Genomic DNA, 14,445 nt, shown 5'->3' on the forward strand with positions numbered 1-14,445 from the left:
AAGATCTTATTTTATATTCTTTATTAAAAGAAAACCTTTATTGTTTAATCATTTCAAGGATTGATTTTATTACCCATTGTCTTGTAGAAAAATGGGATCATAGATAGGAAAGGGGGATAGTCAAGAAAATTACAATTTATTTATTATCTCCATGCATGTGTTCATTGCCTAAAGGATCTCATTAGCGTTTAAATTTACCAAGAAGTCACAAGACTGTTTGATGTATGATTGAACACTAATTCTCAACAAATGCCATAAAAGCATCACAGAGTGTGGCAGACAATGGACATCTCTCTTAGAACCCGGGAGAGCCCTTTGAGGGGGAGTAGTAGGTGCTGCTAATGAACCATTGGGCTACTGGAGCTACCTCATCCAGAGAGGTCCGAGGGTCCCAGGGTCACTTCAAGACTGATAGATGTACTGAGTATTCACTGCCTTGCTTCCGGAAGGGAGATAGCAGCCTGGTACAATCCTAGAGTCACAATAAGGTTAGGTGCACCAGAAATCAATTCCTTGCTTAGCTTCTCTTGACTTTTCATCTTGCTTCCTTCTGTGCTGGTCTTTCCTGAGATCACTCCCTTAAAAAATAACTTGCCGAAGAATCCTAGTCTCAGGTCTGCTATTGAGGAACTAGACTTAAGACTTGTGGCAATTTAATTATCAGAACTCATCTTCCTTGCCTATATTTCGAGTGTGCCTGGGTTCACTTTTGATCTATATGGATGCCTACATAGCCATTAAGATTGCTGGTTGTGGTACTTGATTCTATTTCGCCTTTTCTCTATGCCCTTCTTCCATTGATGGAAGAATATTGATATTGTATATTATAACGTTACAAAGAATTTCATAAGCTGTTGAATGTGGAAAGAAAATGCTCATTTATATTTTTGAGGAAATTGCTAAGATTACTGAAAGTCACAATCAATGGAAATCACCTCCTTTCTTCCTGTATGCTTTTAGAAATAATTTTATAATTACTCTTCTGTTCCAGATTTTATTACATCCCACCCATTTCTCCTGCTGGCAGCTTCTCACTGTGTTTTATGTATTTGTCAGTTTTGCCTGATTAGAAATTTTAACAGATATGAAACAGAAGCTGATTTTTTTACCCCCATCCAATGCGGACACCATTAATTTATAACAAAGCTGTTTTGCCATTACTGAGAAAGAAAAAAAAATGCAAGCAGCTGGTTTGATGGAAAATCTCCCCCAATCCCTGGAGAATGAGGAGTTCAGATGTGATATATGCTGACAGAGGGTGAAAAAATAATCTTCAGGCGGATAAGTTAGTGCAGCTAGGATGGGCAGGAACAGGACTGGCATCCTGGAGAAGAGAATACAGGGCATCCTGCAGTCACACCGTTCACTTAGAAAAGGTGATATCGGAGAATGACAATAATCAGTTTACCAGTGTTTCTAATAATGAAAGAGTGCTAAAAATGCAGAAGTGAAGTGTTGTATATATCACATATAAAGGTGGTCCATCTCCTTAGAATCCCTTTAAGATTATTGTTCTATCTCAGTTGATATTTTCCTAAACACCAGTAGAGGCCTCCAGACACTTCATTAAGTAAACAACACGTCATCCGGACACAGGGGAAAGGATGATGCCTATTGTGTCCACTGGCGTGGAGAGGAATCAAATGGAATCTTTGATGAAGGTGAATTCAGTAAGAGTCAACTATGATTAGAAGAGGTGCTAAATTTTGCTGTATAACCTGCTCAAATGCCCAATAAAAATTCTTTGGTCTAGAACAGAAAGTCATGATACATATAATTATTGTTATTTTAGATGACACTTAACTAATCATCACAATGTGGGCATTTCTCTGTTAACAATTTATCATGGTAGTAAGACCATTTTCTCAAGCCACCCAACTCGCCTAGTATTCTTGGAATCCAAACACTGTAGTTGAAGAGGATGGGAACAAGATAATTAGTGGACCCAACATGAATTATTTGGCAAGTACTACATTTTTGTCTCAAGTTTTGAACTAAGCATAGCTTTAAAGAAAAAGTTTATGAAATAGTTACTATCCACAAAAGCCTTACAGAAGATACAACTAATAACGAGCTTACTAATGAGCAGTCTAAAGCTCCTCTTTTATTCTTTTTAAAGGTTTACTTATTTGAGAGAGAGGGTGAGTGGAGGGAGGGGCAGAAGGAGAGAACCTGCAAGCAGACTCCCAGCTGAGTGCAGAGCCCACCTACTTGGGGCTCCATCTCACAACCCATGAGATCATGCCCAGAGCCTAAAAACAAGAGCCTGGTCACATGTTGAACCGACTGAGCCACCCAGGCTCCCCACTCCTCTTTTATTTTTGAGTGTATGAATTTATATGCATGATTGCAAGCAAGCAACAAGATCTGCACGCCTATTATTGGTTAACCACATATTTCCCCCCTAAGTTTTAATGACTAATCACAATTAGAAATCACCCACGTCCTCTAACACGTTAGGACATCTGCTGCTTCTGAGGTCAATCCATCAGATTCTGCATATCACTGATAAAATCTGCTCGGCCTCAACCCCTTATTAACGGCTTTAAGAAACTCCAGCAGCTTCATTATATATTAGACACTCCTCTGACTGTACCTTTAGCTGACAGTATAAATACATTCATTTTGCTGTCACATTAATTGATTTTAGCTAATTAGGAGCATTTTTTTTTTGGCCTTAATTTGATAAGGAAGTGTGAATGCATTCCCCCCCACAGCAGTTGCTGGGGTATTAGGAGAGTGTTAATTAGGCACATTTCTTCTGTCAGGTTGATGGTTCTAAACAGTGTTCACCACATGGACTACAATGGGCAGGGCGACGCTGAGTGTTGGCCGCCAGTGTGATTAGCCGGCGTGGGTCAGGTACCTCTGGAACAGAAGTCCGGCCTGGGGGAGGACGCGGGCGCCAGGGATGCGCCCAGGCTGCTCTCGCCTTCCACAGGTGTTGCTCAGATGCTAAGCCTCGGTCCCCCCATTTCAGGACGGGCACCGAGGAGGGCACGTGATGGGATGAGCACTCGGGGTTATACTATATGTTGGCAAAGTGAATTTAATAAAACACTAAAAAAAAAAAAAAAAAAGGAAACTCTCTTCTTCAGTCACAGTCCAGCTTTGTGTTCAGCGCGGGCCCTTCTGAATTTTAAGGCAAAAGTCACGGGTTTTGAAAATCCACTAGCCCCAAAGTATTTGAAGGTCTTCTGAGCAGGTTGGGCCCAGAGATTTCTTTGTTCAGTCTCTTCTGCTGGAGGCAAAAATGGAGCTGTCGCCCCGGAGCAGTGAAGCAAAGGGAAACAAACAACAGAGCAGTTGGGGTTCCTTCTAGGAGCCTGTCTGTAAATGGAGCCCATTCAGTGTCTTCTGTTTATTTGTGAGGCTTTTCTTAGGGAATGCATAAGAAGGGACTTCAAACAAGTAACCATTTAGGAAAGGACCAGAAGGGATCTTTGACCACATCATTTTCAATTTTGTGAGAAATGATTTATATCATGTGAGTTTTCTGTGAAGATACAGTTGATCTCTAAGGCATGTGCTTTGCATTTCCTTTGTTTTCTCTTGTAGCTCTTACACTAACCCTTTACACATTTGTCTCCCATCCTGCTGGTGTGACCAACCCATAAATAACAGGAGCAAATAAAATCATCTCTGAACATCCTCCAGTTATTACAGTCTAGCACTTTGAATCTGCAAATCGAACCTCAAATGTTAATCTCATTGCCAAAAGACCTTTTTAAAGCCTTCATTGGAAGTATCTGCCGTTGTGGGTTTATAACTATAGAATGAGTCCTAGAGTCTATGTGTCTAAAAGAGGATGGAGGGAGGGAGGAACCCCTTAACAGAATGCCAAGCTCTTTGGCAGAAGTATTGTTCTAGTAGAAAGAATATATTTGGAGGCTTCGTCTCTCTGTTGGTTATGAACTTATTTAGTTGGTCTTCATAAGTCTTACATGTCTTCTTTGTAAAATGCAGATATTAATGCCTCTTCTAGCACAGTTGCCAATATTAAATATTAAATGTCTTTTTCTTTTGTCATCCTAGTATTCATCCTGGTCCTTCTTTTTTTTTTTAATTTTTATTTACTTATAATAGTCACAGAGAGAGAGAGAGAGGCAGAGACACAGGCAGAGGGAGAAGCAGGCTCCATGCACCGGGAGCCCGATGTGGGATTCGATCCCCGGTCTCCAGGATCGCGCCCTGGGCCAAAGGCAGGCGCCAAACCGCTGCGCCACCCAGGGATCCCCATCCTGGTCCTTCTTAATTCTAAAACAAAAGTCACAATCATTTAACAATGATTAGCAAATAATAGTGTTTGCTTATGTGACGGCTGTCTGCTGTCCTCTGTTAATATAAGCTCCACACAGAAGATGTATATGTCTCATTTCAACACTGTCCCCAGCTCCTGGCATGTGGTAGACATCAATAAATGTTCGTTGTATAGCTCAGTGAAATGTCAGCCATTATGGCACCTAATATTGATATGATTGTTACTTTTTGTAGTTAAAATTTACTAGCTAAAATCCAGCATGAACACCAACTATAAAAACAAAAGCAGTATTTATATTTGTATTTGAAGTAATTCTAAAAATGAATTATATAAGCTTCCATCTCAAGAGCACAGGAAGAAAGCAAATCAAAGCTAAAGAAAGTAGAAAGAAGGAAATCCTGAAAATAAGATCAGAAATCAGTGAAACATGAAACAAATATAAAATAGAGAAAATCAAATGTGATTTTACTAATCAAATTAGTAAGAAAATTCCTAAATCTTTAACACAATTGACCAAGAGAAAAGAGAGAACATGAAACATTACCAATGTGATAGATTAAAAAGTGGTTATTCCAGGACACCTGGTGGTGCAGTCAGTTGAGCTTCTGATTCCTGGTTTCAACCCAGGTCATGATTTCAGAGTTGTGAGATTGAGCTCAGCATCCGGATCCATGCAGAGTATCGAGTCTGCTTGGATTCTCTCTTCTTCTTCCTCTGCCCACCCCCTCTCTCTCTCTCTGTCTCTCTCTCTCTCAGATAAATAAATAAATCTTTTTAAAAAATTTCACAAAAAATAATTTACCAAAAATGATACCATTTAATCACCTATTTTTGAGGAAATTGAAAATATTATTACAAAAACTCCCCACAAGAAAACTCCAAGTCTAAGTGGCTTCCTCATGAATGCTTCTTAATATTTATAATGAGTGAACTTGTAAAAAACTAGAGTATAGAAGAACAGGAGTACTTCTTAATTTTATGAAGTCAGCATAACCTTGATACTACAATTTGACCAAGACACTACAGAAAAGGAAAAATTAGTAACCAAACATAGATGTGAATAATCTTTAAAAATTAGCAAATGTTACATAACCATATATAAATCCCCATGATTTATATGTATAAAAACCTCATTTTTAATGGAGTGAGTTAACAATGAGATCAGTCAATGTCGCAATTATGTTTATAGCTGCATTATTTTTAAAAATGATATTCTGGAAACAATCCGAATGTCCTTTAACAGAATAAGTATTTTAATTGTGATAATGTTTTTAAAATGAAGTACTATACAACTATGAGAATAATGAGCTCTAACTAAATGCAGAAAACATTAGTGACTATCACAAAGATAGTATTGAACAAAAGAAGCTAAAGTATTGTTAGTTAGATATGGGTTAAGCTTGGATGGAGGTAGTAGTGACTGAGAGGAGACAGGAAATGAGGTTGGAAACGGTTTTTTCCTGATATGGGTAACTTGTTACTTGGAAGTGTTCAATAGTGAAGATTCATTAGCATGCTCAATTACGATTCGTGCACCTAGATGAATGCTTATACTACTACAAAAGGAAATTCAGATGATGCACATACACACATGCCTGCACACAATGTAATAATGTAGCCTACTACTTGGCCTGCAGAGCTTAGCATTTGTGTCCATGGTATGTTGCAGCAAATTCCCATTGTGACAGCTGTAGTGTCCACCAAATCATATTTAGCATGATGTAAGGGGAAAGACTAAGTAAATGCAATAAGAACTAAGTTGCTTGGTCTGGACATCAGGTACTCCTACAAATATATAAATAGATGAGTCTTTAATTTGTATATTGCTTTTTTTCTTATTGTTTTCTCTTTAGGGTTTACACTGTAATCGTTCTATAGTGCTACAAAATTTAAAAAGGTCATCATTTTTTTAATGTCTAAAGAGCATTTTATTTCATACGTATATTAAAATCCATTTAAAACTTACCTTTGTCTGAACATTTTAGATGGTTTTCAAATTACTGCCCTTCTGAACAGTGCCTACATGGTCTCCCTTTACAATGACTGCAGTCATTGCTCTGCTTCTGGCAACCTGTCATATACATTCCATTTCTCATTGTTCTCTTCCAGGTGCACACAATTCACATGGCAGAGAGAAAAGGCCGTCCCAATATTCTTAATCATTCCTGAACTTTTCTTTCCCAAAATGGCATCTCATAAGCCTATTGTAAAATAATGTTCCTTGAGACGGCTCCTGATTAGAGACCCTCGAAGGTCTGGATAAAGAAACAATTCAAACTTTATTACCTTAAACTCTGCTGCATTTGTTGAGGAAGCTGGGATGTTGTGCAATTGTTCTGAAACTTCCCAATAACTAATACTTTGCACATTTTTGAAACTAAAAATGAAGAGCTCATTTTGTGAGCATATTTTTAATTTCTCTTCAGACTTTCTTAGTCGGATAGAACCAAATTCCAGCTAAAAGAAAATGAAAGAAAAAGAAATAGAAGAATAGCTCTGAAAACATAATGTTCCTCATTTTTGTTGACACTGTATTTCCATCTAAGTGAATGCACATTATAGTTCCAAGGTGGTAAATAGATGTTCATAATTCATTAATCCGTAGTTCAAAAGCGAGGATGAATGCATTTCTGTGCCACTATTTATTTAAAGGCGAGTAGAAGAATGTGATTCTGACTTCCTTGCAGTGAAATTATTCACAAAAAGAAAACAAAATGGCCCTTCTTCGCCTGAGATGCAACATCTCTACCGGCGAACACGGCTAACTCTGCAATAGTTCTCTAAGACAGAGAGGATAAGTGGAGATAAATCCATTTAGAGAGTTTGCAACAAAGCAGACCTGACCGGAGACTCAAGTCCTGTAAAACTTGATTTGAGTCAAGCGAGGAGGGAAACTTCCTCTTCAAAACACATGGTAGATGGCATCTCCTTCCTTTAAAATGTTTAGGTGAGATAAGCCAGTTCATAACAATATACAGTGTCACTTCCCAGGATAATATGTCTTAGGAAATGACTGATTCAGTTTTCTTTTGATAAATAACCTTTAAGGGGTCTTGCATCCATTTCTTTCCCTTCAATCTGTCACTCTAACCCTGGTGTTTTGAATCCACTCTGCTTGGATATATAAGTAAAAATTCATAAAAACAAAAGTAATAGAGTGGGCAAATATGCCATCATATATTTTTATTTTTCCATGCCTTTGAGGAAAAAAATTCATGTTGATTTTGTATTCTCGTTCCAAGGTAACTTTGAGTAGCTATCATTTGAGGGTAATTTGCTCTGATATCTTTGTGTACTGACCTCTTTGCTGAAGAGTGTTTTTTTCTTCCCTTTAGAATTGACTATGTAAGATAAGGATAGAGCTTCAAAATCCACAGAAAGGTGACAACGTAGTAGGATAAATGCACTAATTGTTCCTCAAATAAAATCTGAGAAAAAATTTAAATGAACATCTGTTTGAAGAATAGAGCTATTAAAAGGAATGTTCTGCACAAACAATATGCCACGCAGAATACTTGTACAATAATGCTGTGAAATTGTTTAATTAACTCATAAAAGAGGGAATCTAGTAAAGGAAATGTATGCAGTGCACTCTGGAGATATTTGACAGTCTTTAAGAGCAGATGTGATTATGATTATAATTATTTTAGTAAATTGGACCATAATTTCTCTTTCTGTTGTAAAATAAGGTGCAGTATATTATGAATCATAAGTAAGAAAAACCTTTAAACATAAGTAATTCATGCAAATCCTGACTTTTGTTAAAGCTACTGTATTGTTTTCATTTCCTTTTTTAATTGAGGCATACTTTTGTAAATACAACTGAGAAGAGTAAGTTTTCAACATGTAACTAGATTGGACTTTAGGTCTTCTTTGTGGAAATTGGTTTCAATATTTTGTAGACCTGACTTTCACCATAGATTTGGATTCTAGGGCACCTGACTGACCCAGTGGTTGAGCGTCTGCCTTTGGCTCAGGGAGTGATCCCAGGGTCCTGGGATCGAGTCCTGCGTCAGGCTCTCTGCATGGAGCCTGCTTCTCCCTCTGCCTGTGTCTCTCCTCTCTCTCTGTGTCTCTCATGAATAAATAAATAAGTAATCTTAAAAAAAAAGATTTGGGTTATAAAACAGTACTTTTATCTCTCATTTATAAGATCAATTATATCTAAGATCATGGTGTGTAAAGAGTATGGAGTAATTGTATCTTATCATCAGCAAAATTCCATCAGAGGCCCTATAGTACTGAACATAAAGGCTACAACAGTTTTTCTTTTCTTTTCTTTCTTTTCCTTTTCTTTTTTCTCTTCTCTTCCCTTCTTTTGTTTATGCATGAGGTCAACCAGTTTGACTTGAAGGGGATTCACTGACTACCATGATATATTAAGTTTTTTGATATTACTATGCAAATTTATTGTTTCTATGCCCTTCTATTATTTTTTGCTCTTATTCATTTTGGAAATTGCATATTTTTATATTCATAACTTTAGTCAGTAATTATAGGAATGTTACATTTTCTGTATATTGCCTTTATCACTCTTATTAACTAAAATTACTGCTAGAAGGAAATTAATCAGACAAATTAGTATGCCTATTCATGAAACCTAGATTATAGTAAACCCCAAGATTAAGACTAATGAAACAATTACTTATTTAATCATTATTAAAAATGAGAACATTGCTCAGATATTTGACAGTAACTGCAGCAAGCTTTGAAAGCAGACAAATGAATGTGTTTTTCTTGACTGCTCTTTCATGAAAGCAAGATTATTATCACCTGCTGGGAGTTTTGCTTTCATATTTGCTATTTTCCCTAGGAAAAAAAGTCTCTCCTTACTAGAAAAAGAGAAAATTTAATTTCTCCAATAGACTTGTATCTTTGAAATTTAAGCTATTCTGACTGACTTTTTAAAATTTAAGATGTTCATGGAAATGTTCTTAAGTCAGGGCTATAGATACTTATGGGCACAATATTTTTGTTTCTTTATAATAATAAACACCACACTAGAATTATAAATATTTACTTAAAGTATTCCTTAAAACAAAATGAAAAAAAATTTAAGTTAAACATGTATTCAAAAGCAAAAGGTACTATATGGCTAATAATAAAAATCCATAATCCTTTCCTCTGTATGTTATGTCAGCAGTTTCCTGATGCCCAGTGACAACCATATTTAATCACTCCTGCTTTTAGGTCTTCTAGGTGAATGCCTTAATGTTGTATTGCTTTTCTTATTTCTCATTTTTAAAAATATTTTATTTATTTATTCATGAGATACACAGAGAGCTAGAGAGGCAGAGACACAGGCAGAGGGAGAAGCAGGCTCCATGCAGGGAGCCTGACATGGGACTCGATCCTGGGATTCCAGGGTCACACCCTGGGCTGAAGGCGGCGCTAAACCGCTGTGCCATCCAGCCATCCTCGCTTATTTCTCAATTTAAACACTAACAGAAAGTTAGTGTTTTTCTGCTATGATAGCCAAATATTTTATTCACACTACTTCCCTTATTTTATTTCCTTCCTTTCTAAAAAGTTCTGGGTTAGTAACTTTATTAGGTACCTTTGCTAATCTCAGTATTATATTAAAAGTATCTATTTCTTTTTGTATCAAATCCAAGCACTCTCTTGGTTCATGATATTGTAAGGTAAAAACAGCATTCCTAACACTTCATTACTCTATTTTCTACCATACTTGGGTTGTTAGAAAAAAATAGTGGATGAAATTTGAATTTTAGATAAACAACTAATTTTTTAGTATAAGTATGTCCCAAATTTGCATATGCTCATTATTCAGTGGATGAAGTGATATTTGGTTAATCAGACTTGAGAAAGAAGAGTATATTGGGGAGGATACAAAAAATAAGATAACCAATTTACCTGCATAACCCCAATAGCTGTAAGAGTTTGGGATACCAGATACTTCTTAATTGGGCACAGGAGACAAAGATTGGTGAAAGGAACATTTTATCTAAGGAGTAACTAGACTCCCAGATCACCTCCCCAAGGCATCATAGCCAGGCAAAATCCCAAATCAGAAGAATTTCCCAGCAGAGGAAATGAAGTTTCCATTTCTGGCAAAGTTGATATAAAGAGACTTAACTCAGGAACAGCAAGCAAAGCTAAGCATAGGGTGTAGCCCTGGATTGGGAGCATGAAGCTTGAGTGAAAATCAATGTTCTACACTGGGAGTCTTCCAGACTTCTTTTCCTTTTTGGCTCTCAGAATGCTGATGGCAGCACCATTGAGGAGTAGCCTGGAGAGTTCCCATCCTGTGCTCAAAAGACTGGATCAAAATAAAAAGTGTATAAAACTATCATTAGGACATCTCAAGTGAAATAGCATGGTCCTCTTCTTTTTTTTTTTTTTAAGACTTTATTTATTAATCATGAGAGACACACACAGAGAGGCAGAGATATAGGCAGAGGGAGAAGCAGGCTCCATGCAGGGAGCCTGATGTGAGACTCGATCCCGGGACTCCGGGGTCATGCCCTGAGCCAAAGGCAGATGCTCAGCCACTGAGCCACCCAGGCAACCCACATGGTCCCCGTCTTATTGCTCATGGTAAGAGCTATCAGTCCAAAGATTTTTTTTCCTCCTGCAAGCAGGGGTTTAGGACCTCATGTTTAAATATAAATTGCTGACCATGGAAAATGGAAAACCAAACGTTGGAATTTCCTAATGCAGAAGACAAAGACCAAAATGAGCAAGTAGAAAAAGGAGACTCGGTGGAAACAAAGTTGAGAAAGGAAAGAGAATAAAACTTAAAAAACAAAGAGCCTTTACACGCTACCTGGGTAGGGGTTCATACAGCCTTGATTTGCATTCCCGTCATTACTTAAAGGGAAACTTTCACGATGTCCAGAGCCCTTGATGTCCTGAAAATGAAGGAGGAGGATGTCCTCAAATTGCTTGCACCAGGAACCCACTTTGGTGGCACCATCCTGGACTTCCAAATAGAACAGTACATCTACAGAAGGAAGAGTGATGACGTCTACATCATAAATCTGAAGAGAACCTAGGAGAAGCTCCTGCTTGCAGCTCATGTCATTGTGGCACTGAAAACCCAGCTCATGCCACTGTCCTACCATCTAGGAATCCTGGTCAGTGAGCTATGATGAAATTTGCTGCTGCTACGGGAGCCACTCCTATTGTTGGCCACTGCACTCCTGGAACCTTCACTAACCAGATCCAAGCACCTTCCAGGAGCTGAGACTTCAGGTGGTTATTGATCCCAAGGCCAATCACCAGCCTCTCACAGAGGTGTCTTATGTTAACCTGCCTCCCACCACTGTGTCACACAGACTCTCCTCTGCATTCCGTGGACATTGCTATCTCCTGCAACAAGGGAGCTCACTCGGGGGGTCTGATGTAGTGGATGCCGGCCCAGGAAGCTCTGCACATGTGAGGCAACATTTCCTGTGAATAACCATGGAAGATCTGATCTGATCTCTACTGTAGAGATCCTGAAGAGATTGGAAAGGAAAAGCAGGCCTCTGCTGTGAAAGGCTGTGACCACAGAGGAGTTTCAGGCTGAATAGACTGCTCCAGCGCCTGAGTTCACTACTGCTCATGAGGTTGCAGACTGGTCTGAAGGCAGGTTGATGCCCTCTGTGCTCATTCAGCAGTTCCCCACAGAAGACTGCAGTGCTCAGCCTGCCGCTGAAGATTGGTCCACACCTCCCATTGCTCAGGCCACTGAATGGGTAGGAACAACCACTGGGTGGTCTTTTTTTAATTTTTTTTTTAAAGATCTTATTTATTCATGAAAGACACACAGAGAGAGGCAGAGACACAGGCAGAGGGAGAAGCAGGCCCCATGCAGGGAGCCCGACGTGGAACTCGATCCTGGGTCTCCAGGATCACACCCTGGGCCGAAGACGGTGCTAAACCACTGAACCATCCGGGCTGTCCCCACTGAGTGGTCTTAAGCTACTCTTGCACAAAGGCAAACAAAATGAAAATAAAGTTAACAGAAAATAAACAGTTCCTAAAAAAGAAGAATGAAAGAAAGAAACTGCAAGTAAAGTTCTCAAGAAGACAAGACTTTGCATTTTAAACAAGAATAGAATATCTTGGGCAGCACGGGTGGCTCAGCGGTTTAGTGCTGACTTCAGCCCAGGGCCTGATCCTAGAGACCTGGGATTCAGTCCCACATCAGGCTCCCTGCATGGAGCCTGCTTCTCCCTCTGCCTGTGTCTCTGCCTCTCTCTCTCTCTCTCTCTCTCTCTCTCTCTCTCTCTCTCCCTCTGTCTCCTATGAATAAATAAATAGAATCTTACAAAGAAATGGAATATCTTTGTGAGGGAGCTTCCTTTGAATAAGAAATAACTTTTTCAAACTACAAACTGGATAAGAATAAACCTTAAAATCAGTAAGATGTTTGGCATATATATTTGAGGCAGTCTTCCCAGAAGTAATATCAAAAGACAAAAGGTGAGAAATTGGAAGAAAAGTTAGGAAAATAATATTTTTCCAAGAGATACAACTAATGAATTATATGAATCCCAAAAAAGAGAACAGAACAAAATGTAAAAAATTATGAAGTAATGCATTTCCTAAAACTGATGAGCATAAGCTTTCAGATTGAAAGAGTTCATGAGTAATCCAGAAAAAAAAATCCACAAAAATCCCACTAACACTGGAGATATGGGTCACAGATTTCAGAACATCAGTGATGAAGAAAATAAAGGTCTCAGAAAGAGTGATGGAGAGCAAATGAGAATAGAAGAAAAGGAGGGAGGAGAAAATCACACCAAATAGTTCAAGTATTAAGCTCTTTTCAGCTTTTTATTTTTATTTTCATTTTATTTTTTTAATAAATTAATTTTTTATTGGTATTCAATTTACCAACATACAGAATAACACCCAGTGCTCATCCCGTCAAGTGCCCCCTCAGTGCCCGTCACCCATTCACCCCCACCCCTCACCCTCCTCCCCTTCCACCACCCCTAGTTTGTTTCCCAGAGTTAGGAGTCTTCATGTTCTGTCTCCCTTTCTGATATTTCCCACACAATTTTTCTCCCTTCCCTTATATTCCCTTTCACTATTATTTATATTCCCCAAATGAATGAGAACATATAATGTTTGTCCTTCTCCAATTGACTTACTTCACTCAGCATAATACCCTCCAGTTCCATCCACGTTGAAGCAAATGGTGGGTATTTGTCGTTTCTAATGGCTGAGGAATATTCCATTGTATACATAAACCACATCTTCTTTATCCATTCGTCTTTCGATGGACACTGAGGCTCCTTCCACAGTTTGGCTATTGTGGACATTGCTGCTAGAAACATCGGGGTGCAGGTGTCCCGGCGTTTCATTGCATCTGAATCTTTGGGGTAAATCCCCAACAGTGCAATTGCTGGGTCATAGGGCAGGTCTATTTTTAACTCTTTGAGGAACCTCCACACAGTTTTCCAGAGTGGCTGCACCAGTTCACATTCCCACCAACAGTGTAAGAGTGTTCCCTTTTCTCCGCATCCTCTCCAACATTTGTTGTTTCCTGCCTTGTTAATTTTCCCCATTCTCACTGGGGTGAGGTGGGATCTCATGGTGGTTTTGATTTGTATTTCCCTGATGGCAAGTGATGCAGAGCATTTTCTCATGTGCATGTTGGCCATGTCTATGTCTTCCTCTGTGAGATTTCTCTTCATGTCTTTTGCCCATTTCATGATTGGATTGTTTGTTTCTTTGGTGTTGAGTTTAATAAGTTCTTTATAGATTTTGGAAACTAGCCCTTTATCTGATACGTCATTTGCAAATATCTTCTCCCATTCTGTAGGTTGTCTTTGAGTTTTGTTGACTGTATCCTTTGCTGTGCAAAAGCTTCTTATCTTGATGAAGTCCCAATAGTTCATTTTTGCTTTTGTTTCTTTTGCCTTCATGGATGTATCTTGCAAGAAGTTACTGTGGCCAAGTTCAAAAAGGGTGTTGCCTGTGTTCTCCTCTAGGATTTTGATGGAATCTTGTCTCACATTTAGATCTTTCATCCATTTTGAGTTTATCTTTGTGTATGGTGCAAGAGATGGTCTAGTTTCATTCTTCTGCATGTGGATGTCCAATTTTCCCAGCACCATTTATTGAAGAGACTGTCTTTCTTCCAGTGGATAGTCTTTCCTCCTTTATCGAATATTAGTTGACCATAAAGTTCAGGGTCCACTTCTGGGTTCTCTATTCTGTTCCATTGA

General features: G+C 38.6%; 1 pseudogene; it reads left to right on the plus strand.

Moving 5' to 3' along the window:
- Nucleotides 1–11,112: 11,112 nt before the first annotated feature.
- Nucleotides 11,113–14,445, plus strand: part of LOC129495423 (40S ribosomal protein SA-like) — a 42,802-nt pseudogene continuing 39,469 nt past the window's right edge.

The sequence above is a fragment of the Nyctereutes procyonoides genome, unplaced genomic scaffold (assembly GCF_905146905.1).
Source record: "Nyctereutes procyonoides isolate TBG_1078 unplaced genomic scaffold, NYPRO_anot_genome, whole genome shotgun sequence".
In the NCBI taxonomy this organism is placed as follows: domain Eukaryota; kingdom Metazoa; phylum Chordata; class Mammalia; order Carnivora; family Canidae; genus Nyctereutes; species Nyctereutes procyonoides.